The sequence below is a fragment of the Gordionus sp. m RMFG-2023 genome, chromosome 1 (assembly GCF_954871325.1).
Source record: "Gordionus sp. m RMFG-2023 chromosome 1, tfGorSpeb1-WG-v2, whole genome shotgun sequence".
NCBI classification, from domain to species: domain Eukaryota; kingdom Metazoa; phylum Nematomorpha; class Gordioida; order Chordodea; family Parachordodidae; genus Gordionus; species Gordionus sp. m RMFG-2023.
This window is the reverse complement of record NC_088775.1, coordinates 71,545,320-71,560,509: the sequence shown is the minus strand read 5'-3', so window position 1 is coordinate 71,560,509 and position 15,190 is coordinate 71,545,320. Positions and strand designations below refer to the sequence as shown.

The 15,190-nt window shown below is 27.6% G+C and overlaps 1 long non-coding RNA gene across 1 annotated transcript; it reads left to right on the top strand.

Moving 5' to 3' along the window:
* Window positions 1–458: 458 nt before the first annotated feature.
* On the top strand, window positions 459–2,977 carry LOC135922947 (uncharacterized). Its single transcript, XR_010571082.1, has 3 exons — window positions 459–633; window positions 716–834; window positions 2,789–2,977. It is a non-coding gene; the product is annotated as an uncharacterized LOC135922947 (long non-coding RNA).
* Window positions 2,978–15,190: the final 12,213 nt, after the last annotated feature.

Below are 15,190 nucleotides of genomic sequence, written 5' to 3'. Positions count from 1 at the left end.
AAAATTGACGAATCTTTAGTTTTCTCTGGCATAATAAAATTGTTTGATAACTAGAACTAGTATCTCGATCGGGAGTGCAGATGGAGGACAAAATTTTCTTAATCAAAATTTGTCTAAAAACTGAAAATTTCTCTTACATAAATTAAAAGATATCTCGGGGTCCTTAATGTTCGGTCCCTTATTTTTTTCCTCATATTTTAACAAAATAATTTTATTTTTTAATTTTTTTTTTCAAATCTAATAAATTATATAAAAGTAAGAATTAATAAATTTTGATGATTAACAAACAAATTAGTGTCATTTAAAATATTACAAATAAAAGTTTCTAACATACTCAATAACTGTGCTGTTCAAGCTAGAAATGGTTAGTTACCTTCAGTTTTTTGTTTAAAAAATTATATTATTATCTGATATTTTATATAATCTATTTTTCTAAATTAAATTAGTTCCAATATAGATTACCTTTTTAATGGTCACCGGAAATGCGACATCTGAGGAAATTTATCGCATTATATTATCTGGCATCATAAAAAAAATATGGAAGAAAAATTTATGTAGGCTTATAAACCGAATGTAATATAACATAAAAGCAATTTAAAATTCTGAAGGTCCAAAAATCACTACATTCAAAGAGTAATTTGTTTTAAGAAAGATTATCTTATATCAACCTCAATTTAACTCATTCATATATATTTTAAATTTCTTTCAATGATAGGATCACACGTTTGTGTAACTATATTTGCCTTTGTAAAAGACATTATACTCCCTGAAAAGAAGAAGGCAAAACGAAACACAGAGCATGTCGGAACTTCTTTTGAAAAATATCAATAAAAAGTAAAATTAAATTAAAATATATATAATTTTTATGCTAAAATAAATCTTTATATCAGAATTTTTTAATTTTATTCTAGTATATATGCTATATTAAGGTTAGATGTAGGCAACAAGGGAGGGGGGTTAAACTCGCCCGCCTCATGCAATGGGTGGGCTAGTTAAAAACTTTAAACATTGCAAAGTTGGGCGGGCGGGTCATAAATATTTTTAAAACATGAGCGAACGCGCGAGTGGATAGATTTTTCTGGTAAAATGAACAGAATGGGCTTATATTTATTAAAAAATATTTATTTATTTTATAATATTGAATAAGTAATATAAAAAACAATAAAATGAAACATATAAAAAGCCAAAATAACTAATCAAGTAATTTTAATTAATTGGGCGAACGGGAGAGTGGAGAGAAAAAATTTTAAATAAGGGGCTGGTGGATTTTTGGTAAAAAACCTATCTCATAGAAGACCTCTAATTTTGCAAGAAATTTATGCAATTATCCGTTTTGATTATTTAGGATCAAGCTGAAATACTTAAATTTTCAATAATGAACGCTTAAACACACATCTATCATAAAACAGATTTTTTTTTAACATGATAGAACATGTGATTATTAATGGTACCTTGGAACAGTCCACATAGGAAAATTTATATCTATCATCGATATATTCGCAATATCTATTTTTTGATATTTCCTATGCAAAAAAGAACCTTACTAATGTTGCAGTTGTTACTAATTGTAGACATATTTTATAAAAACATGTTATAATATTAAATCATTTGGTTACAATAAGCTTTATTTCATTTAAGTCAAAATTTTATTTAAATTTTTTATATCTATTATTGACATTTACGGAATAGAGTTTGAGGCATAATGTAAATGCGAGAATCATTTTTTTTACAAAATTTTTTGATTGTGGACGCATTATTAATAAAATTTTGGTAAAATATCATTATTATTATTTAAAATAATTAATTTTAAATTTTACAACTCGTCCTGGCTTTTGTTTTTATGCTCGCATGTTCATACATGCCTCATTTTTCGGCGGCCACAAAAATTTAGATATTAAAAGCTATATAAATACTGACAAAAACTTATCATATAATAGAGCAATTAACAAACTATCATCTTTTGATAATTAGTCGGTTATTATAGTCAATATTACTAAAATTTATAGAAAGCTTATTGATCAATTTCGATGTGTCTCTATACTTAGTAAATAATCATATTAATTGACAGAAGACCAGTGATGTTGCTATAATAACATATACGATGAATCAAAGTTCAAAGATGATTTGAATAGTTAGGAATACAATATGGTTAAATGACAATCAAAAGCTTTCCATATTAATTGTCTTTAGAACAATAAAAATTTTAAATGTTGAGGGTTGCATAAGTGGGAAGATCCTTGATAGTTACCCTTTATATATTGAAATATAAATGCCACAATATCAATATAGTTTTGATTTAATAAATCAATTTCCTTTAAAATTTTGAATTCTTATAAAATGGAAACTCAATCCAAAACGACCAAAATATTGGTTATTAATAACAATATTAATATTACTATTTGATAAAAATGTGGTAGTCCTGATCTAAACTCCAAGAATATATGAGAAATTATAGGAGAATCAGTTAGTAAAAAGAATCAATATTTCTCTCAATTGAAAATATTTAAAATTTCCTATTTATAAATGAATTTTTTTTAAAAAATTGGCTCTATAAAATAAATCCAAGGAAGATGCGACCAAATTTTATGATTAATGACCGCTTATCCTCAATTTATAGCGTTGAAGTGATCTAATACCGAATTGAATCAGGATTAATAAATATATATTATATTTGAGGAAGTTAATTTTTATTTATTCAAATCATTATACAAATTTAAGAAGAATACAAAAAATAATTTTTAGGTAAAAATCAATAAATGGTGTACAAAATTTAACTTTTTATGCATAGAAACTAGGAAACAAGAAAGGCACTTCAAATTTCAAGCGCATTATATCATTCTCCGGTAAACCCCCCCCCCCCCCGTAGTTACTCCTCTGCCTCTGTGTGAAAATAAAAATTAAATTACATTTTTATTTTGTTCAAATTTTAAGGGTTAATCGATATTTAAAATACTGATTTTCACATAACATTTTTTAAAAAAGCATTTGTTTAACCATATCATATCACTTAACAACATAAATATAATACTATGTATCGTTAGTTATATATGACTTCCAAACTAATTATATTTTATAATACTTTTTATTTATTTAGACATAATATTATTATACTTATATTACATACCATGCTTTACATGATTATTACAATTTATACGAGTTATATAATTTTATCAAATTAATCTCTAAAAAGACCAAATTATTCCAAAAAATTATGAAAATATTAGACATAAAGGTACCATAATTTTCGTTACATTAAATCAAATTATAGAATAAAAATATCGTGACAGAAATATTATTAAATAATATATGTATATTTTAACATAATATTTATACTTATAAATTAAAATTATATATATTACAAATCATAAATATGATAATAATGATGGCAACGCAACAAGAGTTAGTCAATTATTTCAAAAAAAAACTTAAGATAATGACAAAAAAAGATTTTGAATGAAGATTTTTATAAAGGTATGTTATATTAAAATGTGAAAACACTCAAAGTCAGAGTGCGTAAATAGACATACCAATGTAAGATTCCGGGAATTTTGGGTCTTTTATTTTAGGCATTTTTTTGAGAAACTCTGTAAAAATATCCCACATGGTAGGGGGCAAGAATAAAAAAAATCAGAAGTGGTAAATTCGTAAGTGACATAGGTAGGAGTAGTGTTGTTGAATAGCTCGATTTTTAAAAATCGAACAATATTTTAATTAAATATATTATGCAAGCTGGAGATTTTACTGTAGTAATATTTGGATATTTATAACGAATTTTAGATGGGTAATATTATTTTGGCTAAAATCGAGCCGTTTAACAACACTGTGAGTCTATGTATGATTGCTTAAATTAAAAACTAAATTTATTTTTATAAAAGGTTAGTCAGATTTAATATTAACACACTTCCTTTTTTTAAAAAAATTTAAAATGATAAAACGTGTATTTTTTTTCACTCAAATTAAAATAAATCAGATTCTTTTTAAATGCCAATATTTCTAATACAATTTAACTTCAATTCTATATTTATAAAATATAAGAAAAAAATGCAACGAGTTATTTGATAAATATAATCTTAAATATATTTTGTCACAATATTAATTTTTTTGCAAAGTATAGAATTTAGAAAGGTAATTCAATGAAAATACTTTCAGTAAATTTTAATTATGTTATATGTGATATTTCATATAAGTAAGATATTTTCTCCTTTGTCGCCTCCCATCCACTTAATTATGCCAATGGTCAAATTTTATCAGTTCCGCAAAAAAAAACTTATTTACTCTATCCGACTTATTATCTCTTTATACTCTGTCACTCTCATTTTTCATTTCTTCTCGACTATTACTCGTCAGCCTAATCTCCCCTAATGAAATCTTAATGGATCCAGCCCTTGTATATGGCAGAGCAATGTTTTAATAGATGCAGCTTATCCTAATATTAATAACAAAATATCTTTTTAACCCTTGATTTCAAAAACCTATTCTATTTTTCAACATCCTCCTTGAAGAGATCCAACTCTTTCAAAAATATGATAAAAGAGGCGGTCATGAATGGTTGGAAGCTTTACATAGTAAAAACTTAGAGAACTCTTAACTAATGAAGAACCAAGAGTTACCCTAGGTTCAATTCTGGAATAGTCCAACCTCATAGTTGCCTCAATTGCAACTTATCAGCTAATGTTAAGGGCCGACATGAGTTATATCATAAGCCAGGGGTGTAAACAGCGTGTCAATAAATAAACCTCTATTCCTAAAAAATCTCGCGTTCCCAATATCTAAGAGCTTTTAACTTTTCATGATATGATGGTCTTAGACTTGACCTCACAACTATCCCATGGGCAATGGGTAAATCTCTCATCTAGGATTATATGTGTTACCATATTCTCATAAATATCAAAAGCAACATAGTTACTCAAGCCGAAACAAAATACAAAACATTGAAACTTTAATTTTACTCCAATTATGCCCATCCACCAATGGACATTTTTCCCCTAACATCTTCCATTTTTTTAATCTTTGGCCCATAAAATACGAATCCACATATTTAAAGGTCAAAGAATTCCCTTTCTTAAGACAAAATACAAATAATATTTATTTAAATATAATTACTGCGCTTTTTAAGGACTTATGTTTTCATAAATGTGCCTCGCTACCACTTTTTAACATAATTGAATTTTGTATCGTTTTTTATAGCATATATGTTTGGTCCTTAATTGTTAAAATGTATATTTAAAAAAATAATTAATTTGGTTTAAAAAGAAATCTTAAATATTAACTTATATCGATTGAAAAAGTTTTATCAAATTATTATTAAAAGTTTATCATTTAAAAAACTTAATTATACAATTTAAAAATACAACTTATATTAAGATATTTAGAAATTATATAACAATCTAAACCAATTATATACATCGATTTTGTGTTTATAAATGGTTTGAAACATTTATCGAAGCAAAAAATAATTTGAGTGCCTTTTAAAAAATTAAATTATTCTATATAAAGTTTTTAAAGAAGAATTCACATGTGTTTATGTATATGTCGTAATTTTTAAAGGGATCATGACTATCCGGGATCTTCACGGGATTTAAAGGGATCCCTTTAAAATTTCAATTTTTTAAAGGATAAAGAACTATACGGTATTATCACCTTTTAATCGTGATAAAGAGGAATCTTATAGCGTTTTCCACGAGTTTCGTTGCGTTTTTTAATTTTCAATGTTGTTTTTTTGGCCTTATGATATAAGATATGTCTAGTATAGGGTATCAATCGATAGCTAATCAAAAGATCTATTCAAATGGAAGTCAATCTCTGTCCAATAATGGGCGGTCTAGGCGGTAGGGGTGGGAGGGGGTGTAAATAATAATTTTTTTGATATGGGTATCAATCGATAGCTAATCAAAAGATCTATTAAACTGGAGGTCAACCTCTGCCCATAATGGGCGGTCTGGAAGGGAGTGGGGGCGGGGGGGGTGTAAAAATTAAATTTTTTTGATATGGGTATCAATCGATAGCTAATCAAAAGATCTATTCAACTGGAGGTGAATCTCTGCCCCATAATGGGCGGTCTAGAAGTGTAGGGGTAGGGGGGGTGTAAAAAATAATTATGGGTATCAATCGATAGCTAATCAAAAGATCTATTCAACCGAAGGTCAATCTCTGCCCCATAATAGGCGGTCTGGGGGGGGGGGGTGTAAAAAATTTTTTTTTTGATATGGGTATCAATCGATAGCTAATAAAAGATCTAATCAACTGAAGGTCAATTTCTACCCCATAATGGGTAGTTTGGGGGGGGGGGTGGGGGGTGTAAAAAATAATTTTTTTGATATGGGTATCAGATAAAAGCTAATTTTAATATGGTTTGACTGAAAGTCTTCATTCTTAGTCTTGATAGGTATGACTTGGTCTGGGGCGGGGGGGGGGTCAACATATTAACAAAATGTCTAGTTGGATAGAATTTACAGAAATAAAAGAGAATGAATATAAAACAATTTTTTAAATCTTTTTTCGGTTCCAATCCTGAACTTGAAATATATAATATGCAGTGTTCTATATTAGCACGATATTCCATAGCTATTTTTTTTAGTATCGATATCTTTAGCGTGCAACATTTTTTTAAAAAGAGAGATAACGGTGGCTCGTTACTAAATAAATAATAAAAATTAATATAACAATTTTATAATTAATTCTAAAATCATAATCTTTTAATTTTATTTTATTTTAAAATTTAAATTTACATTTAAAAATATGCAAAATATATTTTTCAAAAAAATAAAATTTTTTAAATGTATACAGTATAGTATTATAATGAAAATAATTCTGGTACAGATCATATCGACAAAGGAATATCCCTTGAAAATGATGATGATATGGAATTTCCTTTTCCTTAATTCGCAAATTATTTTAATCTCGATAAAAAAAATTAACACAATATATATATTTGCTGTAAGATGTGGGAGGTTTTATCATCAAACAAAACTAGTTGCTTTTACTTGAGAAAACATTTAAAAATAAAATATCAACCAAAAATTAATATCAATGTATAGCTCAATTCTTAATCTTTAAAAAAAATTAGAGCATCTATAATAGATTTTGAGTTAGATGAGTTAGGTGAAAGTTGATTTTCTGGCCTAGTCTAAACATACTATATTTCAACTGGCCATAAGATAGTGAATTTTTATGGATATCTAATAAATAGTAATTAAACAGAACATAAACATGGGTATTAAATAAAAGTTAAATATACATTTTTCATTATTAAATACAATTATAAGCAGGGGTTAAATATAGTCATTGCTATTTATAAACTCATTGTAGCCTAATGATAAAATTATTTGCTAGCAACTTAATCTAATTTGTAATATTTTTAAATCTCAAAATTTCGGCTATATTTGAAACCATCGATTCACAAATTTAAAAATGACATTATAAATTTTTCTTATTGCAGTTATAAATTATTGCACTTCTTTATAAGCAAATCATCTATATTATAATATTTTTTTTCAAGCCATATAATTAACAACATATTTTATTGATTTCGATAATTAATTTAAAATATATGAACAATTATTTATTATTTACACAAATAATATTTAAGTGACATTTTGTGGAACAATTAATGCCATTTTTAAAACATTGACACCTCTTATTGTTGTACCTTTTTTGGCAATTGCAAATTGATTCAAAACTACCATAAGAAGATGTACTTCTTGATGCTGTTATTATGGAGATCGTCTTATTAGGAATGGTAAAATTGGTAAATTTTATTCATTTATGAATGTTCGTTTTTAAAAATGGGGAATCAATTTTTCCCAAATTAGTTCCAACCCATAATTTCTCGCCCTCCATTTGTATAATTTCGGCCTCAATATTTTTGGGGCATAGATTAGATCTATCATTTTTATTTATTGGGATCAGTGCGTGATCCCCAATGCAAAATTTTATCTTTTTAATTTTATTCTTATAAGCATTCTCTTGCTTCTTCCTATCTATTAAATATGAAATGAACGAAGGTAGTCTGGTTAAAATATTTTCGATGCTGTTGCCAATCGAGTTTGTAGTATAATTGTCTTTCCATAATATTATATTTCCAATTTTCAGACCAAATCATACCCATCACTACCAAGATTAAAGACTTTCAGTCAAACCTTATTAAAATTAATTTTATTTAATACCCATATCAAAAAAATTATTTTTTACACATACCCCCACCCCTACCCCCTAGACCGCCTATTATGGGGCAGAGATTGGCCTCCAGTTGAATAGATCTTTTGATTAGCTATCGATTGATACCCATATCAAAAAAAAATATTTTTACACCCCCCCCCCCCAGACCAAGTCATACCCATCAAGACCAAGAATAAAGACTTTCAGTCAAACCATATTAAAATTAGCTTTTATTTAATACCCATATCCGAAAAATTATTTTACACCCCCCCACCCCCCTAAACCGCCCATTATGGGGCAGAGATTGACCTCCAGTTGAATAGATCTTTTGATTAGCTATCGATTGATACCCATATCAAAAAAATATTTTTAACACCCCCCCCCCCCCCCCACCACTATCCCCTAGACCGCCCATTATGTGCCAGAGATTGACCTCCAGTTGAATAGATCTTTTGATTAGCTATCGATTGATACCCATATCAAAAAAAAAATTTTTCACCCCCCCCCTCCCCCCACCTCTACTTCCTAGGCAGCCCATTATGGGACAGAGATTGACCTCCAGTTGAATAGATCTTTTGATTAGCTATCGATTGATACCCATATCAAAAAAATTATTTTTTACACCCTCCCCACCCCCCACCCCTACCCCCTTGACCGCCCATTATGGGGCAGAGATTGACCTCCAGTTGAATAGATCTTTTGATTAGCTATAGATTGATACCCTATACTAGACATATCTTATATCATAAGGCCAAAAAAAACAAAATTGAAAATTAAAAAACGCAACTAAACTCGTGGAAAACGCTTTTAAAATAAGATTCCTCTCTATCACGATTAAAACGTGATAATCCCGTATTATCATTCCTTAATTTAAAACCCTAATTTTTTAGTTATCCCTTAAAATCCCGTGAAGATCCCGGATAGTCATGATCCCTTTAAAAATTACGACATATACAATACAATAGCGACGAAAACTTTTACAAAGAAAAAACAAAAACAAATACGAAAAATAACAACGCCACAAACATTTAGAAAAACTCAAAATAGGGTGCACTAGTTCAAAAGCTGTGTAGTCTAAGGTAAACAAGAAAGAAAGAAAGAAAGAAAGAATCAAAATTAAATCGAAAGGATACAGCCTAAACACTCATTTATTTAAGTTTTCTGGTATTCATATTTTAATTAGGGCGTACTGAGACCATTTTTGCCTCACTCATTTTTTATTGTTTTCATTGATTGTAGTGTTAACGTTAAGTAAAGCAAACATGACATATAAAATTAATTAAATAGCGCCTCATAGACCCATATTATTTATAATTTATTTATTCTGATTTCTAACCTCAATTGTTATAAAAGGTTTTTTCATATAATGCTCAAGCAGAGCTCTCTAAGCCTCTTAAATTTTAGAGAGTTAACTGGGAGGGGGAAGAATGGGGTGGAGGTACCTAGTCAACATACATAGTTTGTATCGATTTTATAATTAATAGATTTAATCTTTTAGTCATGGGGATAGCCAGCGTCGTGAAAAGAAGCTTAGAGGGCTCTCATGGGCTAATGATAAATACCGTCAAAATATTCGCTTTTTTTCACATATTTCTCAGATACAATCTTCTGCCTCTATCATAAACAATTTCATTTTCTATCATATGCCCTATCTAAATCTATGAAGAAGGTTTACTTGTTTCTTGTAAATTATATGACAGTTTTAAGTATCAACAAGTTCTACAAGGTGATCTATACAATGTGGATAAACCTGATAGATTTAAAAAAATTGGCAATATTTTTTGATTTTATTTATGTAGGATTAACATTTTTCTATAAAAAAATTAATTAAATCTAAAATAAATTTTCATATTTTTAAATTAGGTTATGTCCTAAATATTAAAAACTAAATCTCGAAAATTATGCGAATTTAACTGAAAAAAAAAGATTATTTTTTTTAATTATTAACTTCTACCATAGAGATATATGAAAGATAAACTGCGTTTGCATTATTTGGAAATTTTTTTCGTCTCATTTTTTTTATAGCCCTTCCATTTTTTATGGATAATATAACCCCGGTCTCTCATACCGAGAAAAAAAAATTCAATGTAAAATTAAGAAAAATAAAAATAAGGTGGTGAATTCCATGGGAGGATTCAATGCTATTAATTTAACATAATAAAATAAATTTAATGGACCAAAGGAATAGAATCTGGTGTATGTGATAGGTCTGGATCAAATTTGATCGTTAATTTAAATATAAACAAAAAAGGAAAAATAAATTAGGAATATAAAAGAATATTATTTTATTAAAATTGAGGAAATCATGAATTATATACTTAAAAATAATGACCTATTTATATAAAATTTTAAGTAACATAAATGTTATAATCATAACAAAATAATATATTTTTAAGTGGGGGATAAAATTTAATATGCATTTATAAAATATAACCAATAAGATTGTTTAAAGAATATTAATTTTAAAATATATAAATAGGAAAGAAGAGAAAAAACAACGATATTAATGCAGGAATCCACATCCAAGAAAAAGAATTATATTAAAAATAAATATTGTGTAAAAAATATTTAAAAAAGTATTCGTATTTTTTTGTTAAGTAAATAAAAAAGATATATACGATTCTTTTGGAAATGATTTCAGATAGAGATATAAGAGTTATATAAAAAAAAATCAAAAAGATTCAAAATACAAGATACAAAATAGTGTTATTGAAAGCCCAATTTGGGTCGATTTTTGAAAACAGCCCGCATAAGATTTAGCCAAAATAATATCATGCAAGCCTCAAGATTTAGAAAATAGATGTCCAAACCTTTGTGCCAACTATGAGCTAAATATCCAGGCTTATATAATATTATTGTAGTTATAACTTTAATCGGGCCGTTTTTAAAAATAGACAAGAATCAGGCTTTTTAACAACACTGTACGAAAGTTTTAACCTCTATTTTTTAAAAATTAGGAATACCAAAAGTGATGATTTCCGATAAGGAGCCAAATTTAGTAATTCAAACTCCATCAATTTCCGCGAATAAAACGGGATTAGGCTATTGTATAGCTGTCCTTAATAAAGATCTGATATATTTGTTGAATTCTAATATATTTCATAGAAATGAAAGGTTGTAAATATTTTTGTTTGGTGAGGCTTTGTATTTAAAAATTATACAACTACCGTTCCAAGATACCTTAATAAAAAATCGAAGTTGGACCGTGCCAAGTATTGATTTGGCGGGGTCTGGCCGGGCATAAAAAAAAATTTCCATTTGCAGACCTTTAATTCCTAATACCGGCAAATAAACTAAATGACGGAGAGATGGGAAATGTTTTATAGTCAAAGCTTGAATAAAAAAGTGGGATGAAGTAATTTAGCAACTCTTCTTTGTGCATAAAGAAATGATTTAAGGGCTTGATAATGATCAGATCCCTGCGAAAGTTCTCCCGAGATAATTTAGAGTTTTACTAGATGAATTGTTTAAAAGGAAATAAAAACTAAATTGATTATTGCAAGCATAAATTCATTTCAGATCAAAGAGCATAGGCAAGAACTAATAATTCTAAAACAAAATAGATTGTAGAAAATATTTATATACGTAAGCAGTTCACTGGTGTCGCGATAATATTGGTTGGACACATACCCGTTGTTTAGTAGCGTATTAAACTCATTTATATCTCATCAGCTCAGGATCCATTTAAAGCTTTGTGTTCTCCGAAATGTCAAAATTTTAACAATTAGATCGTGAAGATATTTTGAGAAAATGAATTATATTTAATTTTCTCATACCTTTGAAAACACTCTTAAGTAATAAAATTAACTACTTTTTGTAAACTCGTTAAATTAACTAAATTTTTTTTATCATCGTTTCCAGATTCACCGAAGATGTTTATTTCAATATGTTTGGTCATAGTTATTTATTATATTATAATAGTTCCGTATATTTATCATATTTATAAAATGTAAAATTTTTTTGAATTTACTACTCTTGTATTTGTAGCAAGTTTAATATCAATCCAGGATTTCACGAATGACTTGGCATTTTACTTTGAACATGATTTCACGAATGACTTGGCATTTTACTTTGAACATGATTTTTCGATCAGACAAATTGTTATAAAGTTAAATATGATAAATTGATAAACTATTCTGGCAAATTTACGAAGGGAAAGGGGGCTTTTCTTGCTCCTCCTTCCCTTGGTTTTTATTGAAGAATATCACATGATTAAAAAATTAACATTATTTTGTATATATATTTATACATTATACATATTTATTATTCTAGCTATGACTTCCCATATAAAATTACCTGACTAATAAAATAAAAGAAGACATACATAAAAATTAGTACATTTATGTGACAACAAGGATAATCCAATTCCTTTTAGATGGAAAAAATAGGATGATGAAAGCATTACCTCTTTCATTTTTATATGATGGTCAGATTGCATTGTTCTTTTACTATTATTATTGTTGAATAATATTCTGAATAAACTTCTATCAAATATGATTAAATGACATGCACAAGATCAGGATGCGTATGCCATAATCTGTGTTAAAAATTTGTTGTAAACTGCTTAATCTTAATATAAAAAAAGAATTGTAACTAAAATTTTATATATTTCAGTTTTCATATCATCTTATCCATGCCGTTGTTAAGAAGAGATGTAAGAGGCTCGAGCTTTATGAAAACTTTAAATAACCCCTTGAAATATAATGAATACTAGATATAGTATTCTTTGTTGCAAGTATTAGGTAGAATCACTTTTTTTACCAATGTTAAAAATTATAAAAAATGAGCCCTCTCAATGAAAAGCTAATGACGACACGACACTGCTTCTCTTATAAAAAATCCTTTAGTTATATTTTCAGGTAAATATACATCATTGGTATAAATTCGCTCATTTTAGTAAAATAGGATGAAAAATTATTGAATTTATTTATCAAACCTGGGTCTCAAAACGAACATACATATGAAAAGATTATGAATTTTATTTATATCATAATTTAAAATTTTTTAAAATAATCAAAAAATACAAGGTACCCAAGGCCGTAGCCACGGAAAGTAAGAGGGGGTCCAGACCCCCTCAAAAATTTTTTGGCCCCCAAACCTGCCCCTTCCCCAAAAAAAGATTTTGCCCCCAAAAATGGCCCCCATAAATTTTTCCGGCCTCCCAAATTTATAAAAAATAATTGTAATTGATTATTTTTATATTTTTAAAATAAATTTTAAATATTTATTCAAAAACATGTCTTGTATGTAAATTTCTTCCTATCCTGTTTTATCCAATAATAAATCATCATTCATTCATATTTTATCATTTTCATGTGTGTTTGTGTATAACATTATATAGACGCTTAATTATAACGTTTAAATTGTACTTATTTCAATGATAATTATTTTATTTATTATGGTTCAATCACAATATTATTATCTTTTGAAGGTCTCTGATATAGATCTGGGTGCAAATCATAAAAAACCGGGATTTTTGAAGCTAATCAAATGGTTACTCAAAGCTTGATATATATATATATATATATTAATATATATATATATATATATCAAATCTATGGAAACTGATTGATACCGATTCGTAAATATTTATTAAAATAAAAAAGGTTCCTATTAAATTTTTATAAAATTTGGTAATTATTGTGCAGTGTTGTTAACAGCTCGATTTGGGCCGATTTTTAAAAATGGTTCTATTAAGATCTTAGACAAAATATTATTATCTAAGCGTGATATAACCAGTTATTTAAAATAGAGGTGAATATTTTAGTATTATAAAGAAAATAGTGAGATGACAACAATTTTGGTAAGCCAACAAATACCATAATCTTTATGATCTTAAATCAAGATTTCACGATATTTCTTAACATACAGGAGCTACCTTTCCGTGGGACTGGTTCAACAAAAATTACGGATGATGCAAATGTAGAAAACATAATTTATTCTTTCTGGACTATTTATAGCAATGTTTTCATACACTATCCAAAAAGATCCTGTACTTAATAAAATTACAAAATTTATATACAAAAATACGCAATATTCATCACGCAGATTCAAAATGAAGTAATATCTATTATGGTAGATATGGTGCTTGATTATATTTCAGATAAATATAACAAAAGTGAGATTTTTTTGTCTTAAGGCTGATGTGACAAAAGATGCATCAGGTTGTGAAAACCTAAGCATAATTATTTATATTTTCTCTAAAGAAGTCCAAGAAAATTTAGTAGGGATTATTAATTTAAAGTTCTGCTGAAAGCATTACTAATTCCATTTTAAAGCAACTTAATGAGTTAAATATTAATTCAACGTATATGATAAACCAGGCATATGATGGTACAAGCGTTATGTCTGGCCGAAATGGAGAAGTACAAACCCTACTTCAAAAAATAATTAATAAAAAAGTTCCTTTTATACATTGTTACAACGACATGTTGCATCTTGTGGTTCAAAATTAGTATAATAATATTGTTATCATTTCTAGTTTTTTTAATTTATTCAATTCATCGCATAATTTTTTAGGCTGTTTAACGTATCCTGTAAATATGCAGGCCATACTCTTAAAGGACTTTTAGCCCAGAGGTGGACTGGTCATTTAGAAACATCTCGCATCATTTATGTTAATTTTGAGGCTATTGGTGAAGTATTAGTATACTTTTCTAATGGAATTCTTAATTCAGAGGTTTCCACTCATGATTCTATCGAAGCCTCTAGTCTTTTATCTCAATACGTTAATGTAAATTACGTTACATTAGCCATTATAATTAATGAGATGTTAATAACAAGAGATCCACTATATAAGTATGTATAGTCAGAAGGTACTTATCAAGTGGATGCTAAAAATTGTATTGATACCACGATCAATATATTTAAAAAATATAAGAAGCAATAATTTTATTGATTTGATTAGAATAAAGGCTGAAAAACCTTTAGCAAAATTTAATCTCACTCATCACAAATCATCAAGCGTACGTAAAACGCCTATAAATTTCCAAGATTTTTTAGTCGAAACTAAATTACAATTTGATTTGCGAAA